A 6,000-nucleotide genomic window follows, 5' to 3' on the forward strand; every position below is an offset into this window, starting at 1 on the left:
CCCTCCTACGCATCACCTGGCCGACCCAAGTCCACTTCTTTCGCTTAACAAAAAATAGGATATCAGCTGTACTTGTTTTCATGACAGCAGCGTTAACTGATGCCTGCATTGCGGTTTTGTGATTTGTCGGAGCCACCTTGCTTTTCGACAAATTTATTCACGATTTCAAGGTGTTAAAACGAAAAAAAATTCCCAAAAATGCCCTTGGCGCCATCACTTCTGTGAACAAAGTCCTTGCTTCTTTGCAGTGCGCTCGCCTTATTACCAGTTGGCTTGGACACACTGATGATTTCGGGCATTTAGTTTGTCGTGTCTGCCCTGCTTGTATACACGTCCATAGTTAGATGATGGCCTAAGTCTACGAGCAGCACACGTGTACAGGGGTAGCCCATGCTTCTTTAGAATTACATGGGATACTAAGACTTTTTTGCCACACGCCTGAGAAATTTGGACCATCGCTGTACCTATATTCACTGAACCTGTATTTACTTTCGATTCAGCCAGCATCCACCTCCGGGTCTGCCTTTCTTGGCCTCTCGCCGAGACGAGTAGCAGGCACCACTTGGATGTGTTGAAGGCAGACCTAACCGAATTAAACGAGTAGAAGAAGATATCCTGGCGCATGTTTCCTTTTGTGGTCGTCACGTCGTTTTACGCCACTGTGCATTTAAATAACGAATGTTTGATGACAGCTTTCAGCAGCAAAATTTAAGAAAGAAAGACAACTCGAAGTGGGAAGCAACCATGCTGGGTAACGGCCGCTTTAATTCGTTTTCTCGTGAGAGCGCAGATTTCCACCATTTCAAAAACAGCTGCTTTGCGCGACATTCTTTCCGCCTTCAACGAACGGAACAGACTTGGACCTAACAAATTGCTGCTAAAGCAAACTGGTCCGACCAGTCGCATTTCGATAGAAACCTCAAGCGGATAATGAAACGAGAGATGCTGCTAGAGACAGGGACGAGCTATGAGTAGAGAAACGTTCTGCACTTTCCACTATGCACGTAATGCAGTTTCTTTTTGCTCTTTGTCTGTTTACCGCTGTCTTCGAGTCCACCGAATTGACAACATGCTCTCCAGGAAGCAAGAGCACAAGAGACGAGCCTGAACAAGGTAATCGAATAAACTAACACACAATATGTAAGCCCAAAAGGACAAGCGCGGAAAGCCCTGAGCCCTGCAACATATTTTGCAGCGTATCAAAGGAGATAGCGTCACGAAGTGCTGTTTGCAGAGAAAAAAAGCTACATGGTAAATCGAATCTGGCGCAAGCAAAAACACCCTTCTTGGGTGCCTTCTTCTATGGTCCTACGAAAGTCACCTCGTTTCTGCTGCACACACGTTTCATTGAGGTAGGGTTTGATAAAAAATTCAAATGTCGATAGAAAGATGCGGAACGCGGTTGGCGCACTAAAAACATAAACGAAACAGCTCGCGGCAAAAAGGGAATCTAGTAGTCACGTAGGATAAAAAGTAAAATGCAAAACAGGCACAGATAGACCGAAAATGACTGTGCAAAGCGACTGAGCTAGACGAAGAAGCAGCCTGCCGGTGTAGCAAGACTATTCCTGCGCACCTCTTTAGAGTCAGTGCCGAAGCACAAACGAATGACATTTTTTTTAAGAAAAAAAAGTGGAGGCGAATAACTGCATGCAATATTAGCTTTGTCGCAATACCTTTTTTGCTTTCACATTATTGCGACTAGCCTGGCGTGTTTTTCGTTTTTCACTGTTTTTTCTCTGTTTTTGAAACATCTTTCCAATATTCAACCACTTTCTCGCACGCACTGCTGCAGTTTCAGTCTGTCTTTTTTTCCCCATTGCTCGATATGCCGGTTCCGCAAATGCGTCGGGAAGGCAAACAAGCCATGCGTGATATCCAGGTGTCCTAGATTTCAAAACCGCTCATCCAGGCAGAACAGAGAAGCGATAGGAAGAGCTGTGCGCTATATAACGCACAAACACTCCCGCGAAAAGACACACAATAGCAGAGTCCTACCATGCGCAGTCCAATCGGCATAGTACGCATTTATGCAGTCCCTTCGCCTGCCGTATTGCGCGCCTTCGCGCGCATACACAAACACTGCAGTACATCCGTGACGCTAACCATCGAACGAGGTTTTCGCATTTACCGTTTCCGATTAGGATTTATACTTTCATGCCTTACCGGTGTGTGGCGTTTTGTTCTTTCTTTTTTTCCCTCAGCCAGCTTTTTCCTGTTTTAGCACATTGAACACTTTCTGTCTGGTATCAAACTACCAAACGCCAAGTAAAAGTTCGCGGCCCTCAACAGCTAACAGCCTCAACTGTGAACTGTCGAAGCACGTGCTTTCTTGCGGAAAATGCCGTACTTTATTTCTTGCTATGGCTCTTTTTGTCGGTTTTTTTCTTCGGTCGCACACCAGAATTCATTCTTCAGCTTCGAGTGCTTCAGACCTTTTCCTGCAGATACGAGCGGACGCGAAAACAGTGGCACTGCATCTTTTAAACACGAAAGTGTTTTATGACGGGGCCCACGACGGCTCCACTGACGTATTTCTCTCACGGATATGACGTTGTAAAATATACCCTAAGAATTGGCAAAGAAAATACTAGAAGAAAAAAAGTTGGCCGCGTATCTGCGTGCTACGCTGCAAATCCCGCCGAAAGACGATTGACGAGCGCTGCGTGAGATGTGAGTGCCATCTCGCATACGTCGGGAAACATGAGCTTGTGCAGAGGGTTTCCTTCTTCCGGGGAAGAGGGCGTTCGTCGCCGTCATAGCGTTGCATTTTCAACGCAGGCGCATTTTCAGCGCAGTTTAATTAAGAAACTAGGGTCTTACCAATTACGTATCTATGTATTTTCTCGTAAAGGAACAGACCACCTAATACTTACGTAGTGATGTCGCACCTCAGATATGCGTAATGTTTGCTTTTAGGGGCGAAGCCCCTTATAGCATCACCTGGTCGGTCGTCGCTCCATCCGCCGTTCCCCCGCCGTCGCGTCTCCCGTATCATTCAATAGATGGCGCTGTCCCATAGAGATGCATGCAAACTGCAGTTGGGTGACAATATACTAGATGGCGCTGTCCCATAGAGATGTGTGTAATATGGCGGTTGGGTGAATGCACGCTAGATGGCGTTATAGGTGCCGCTGCTCTCAGATTTGCTGCTGCGCCCGTTATCTCTCATTCTCCTTGATCGTCGCCGTACGTGGAGGAGTGCGCTTGCCGAATCGTGCTGCTTGGCCGACCATGGACGACGAGGAGCGCCGGGTGCGGAAGGCCGCTGCGTCTCGTGCTCGTCGGCAGAATCCCGAGGTGCGAGCTCGAGAGGCTGCCGCCAAGCGAGCGCGGCGCCAGGCAGATCTCGAGGCGGTGCGCGCCCGCGAAGCTGCCGCCAAGCGCGCGCGGCGCCACGCCGATCCCGAGACGGTGCGCGCCAAAGACGGTGCTGCGAAACGGGCTCAACGAGAAGCGGATCCCGAGACCATGATTGCTTTAGGAGCTTCGCCCAAGCTCTTCATCATTCTCCCGTGGATATGCTGTAAGTTTTTGATCGACAATGTACACAAGTATGAACCTACACACCAGTTCAAGATGACTGGCCCTTGGGCAAGTGGTTCAACTTTGGCCGGGTGGCGGAATCGGGGGACAGACAGACAGACCAAAATTTCTGCGTTTAAGTCCCCCAAGAATAACTATCATCTTTAAAAGTTCTGTTGCCGGGAGTTGAAGCTACGACCCTTCGCACCGCAGCGCGAAACCACACAGCCACAGAGCGTACGTTCCTGAGCGTATTAACAGCGATCTATTTATATACACCATTTACCTTTGGCGGTACTCAGAGCTCGGTTGCTTCAGCGTGTTCCTGTTATTACTAGCGTGATTACTAACGCGAGAATATTGTTATTACTGTTAGCGAGATTACTGTTATTACTAACGGGCGCGGAGGGCTCGCTTTAAAGGTTGTCACCCCACGTGTTGCGATGCGAGCGCGCCTCTACATGGGGTGTCTCTCGTGTGCGCGCGCTTGTCACGTGATGGGGGCGATTTGTACGTCTTGTGCCTTCACCGCAAGTTTCCGTTGACGTTACAGAGAGCATGAAAGTCACTTCGCTTTTATTGCAATAGCAATTATATGGATAGTCTCGGTTGGATTTTACCGTCGCCGCCGCCGCCATCATGCACCATATATATATATATATATATATATATATATATATATATATATATATATAAGCCCCAAAGAAAAAGAATTCAGGAAAATGCTTCCGAAGCGCGAAATTGAACCAGGGACCTCTTGTTCCGCAGCGAGTGGCGATAACCACTACGCCACGAAACGCAGATCCTCCACGTAGCTAACGGCGAGCGTTATATACCCATCTATTACCGCTGGACGGACTCAAAGACGGCAGGCGATAACAAGCGTTTCTTCATTACCAGCGAGATGGCGCTAGGAGCGCGACGGGTGCATTTAAAAGTCGTCGGCGAGCTCGCTCGCTTCATTTTATATTTGCGCAGGGAGAACCTTGCCCTTCGCTGTCTGCTCGCGCGGTTTTCTCGTGGTGAGGTGAAGACGAATGTTTCAAGCTTTCACCGTGATGTCCGCGCTCATGTTACGGAGCGTACGAAAGTCGCTCGAGCTCAAAGGACGCCGCTAACCGAACAAACAGAAGATGAGCGCGAACTATCAAGTGTCACAGCTCGACACTTCAAGCACGCTAGTTTCCTTCGCTGCTTCGGCCGCCTTTTCAACAGGAGCGCTGTTCAAACAGAGAGTATCGATTGCGAGCCTCACTTCGTATAGCATTAATTTCTTGCTATCGCATTCATTGCTTCGCTGTTGCGGCGAAACTGTGACTTTTTTGTAGCGGCCGCGTTTCCGAAAGGAGCGTGCTGCTCAGTCACAAAGAGATCACAATTGTGACAGTTGTTAGTTCGCGCTCGGCCTGTGCAAGTTCTTTTCGTGCGTCCATTTTGCTTTAGAGAGCGCTGCAAGCTTCGAGCTGCTTCTTTGCGTGAGATTACAATTTGTTGCTATAGCATTAATTTGTTCGCTGTTGTGGCGAAACAATGCACAATAAATGCTCAACTACCTATCTTAAGACACATTTCACTTTCGTTATACCGATTCCTATCTAAGGGAGATCAGCCATGACTAATCATTAAATGCATGTGTACTACGGCATTTGCGCATCTTAGAACGAACGCCTACCATTTTGTATCTACATATACTAGGCCAAAAATTATACGGGCCACGTGAGCGCTTGGTAAAATTGTCTTCTGCAGCTGCTAATTCTGAGCCGTCTGGTGTCCAGAGCTTAGCTTTGACGACGCACTCACCAGAGCAATGCTCTCGACAGTAGACGGATCGCCCCTAAATGGCGAAGAGGGGCAGTTTCGCCAAGCCGGAATATTATTTTGTGACCGACTGCACGTTTGTCATTTTATGGTATGACACCACCCATTTCTGACGCATTGAAACAAAATTTAAATAAAAATAGCGACACAGTCATTAGGCACCTTAAAACTAAACCGGGCTTCACTAAATAGTAAGGAACTCGTTTAGCAATTGCCTACAAAAGCGCAAGATAATTCATGCAGAATGAAAAGTGCGTTCACGCAGATAATGGACGGCTTAGCAGATCTGCGCTTTACATTATCCTGCGCGAGGACTTTGGATGTAAACTGGGAGGATTTTCGCAGGCTGAATTGAAAAAGAATGCCGCAGGAATGTCAAGCATAATGCGAGATTAAGTTGGCGCCGCGTCTTCGTGTATAAGCCCCCAGTTCTGCCCAGCAAGACAAACAAAGGAAATAATATAGGAAACAGACACTCCGAGTACGATACATTTCTAGCTTATTATGAAATCGTGCGGATGAGGAAAAGCAAAGTTGCCTGAAGAGGCTTTTGTGACAACAGAGATTCGTCAAAGAGAAAAAAAGACGAAAAAAAAATGCGGTGTTTTCTGGAAGTGCGCGTGTAAGCTGTCGACGTATTTCCCCGAGTTCAGGGAA

Source organism: Rhipicephalus sanguineus, chromosome 3 (genome assembly GCF_013339695.2).
Source record: "Rhipicephalus sanguineus isolate Rsan-2018 chromosome 3, BIME_Rsan_1.4, whole genome shotgun sequence".
NCBI lineage: Eukaryota > Metazoa > Arthropoda > Arachnida > Ixodida > Ixodidae > Rhipicephalus > Rhipicephalus sanguineus.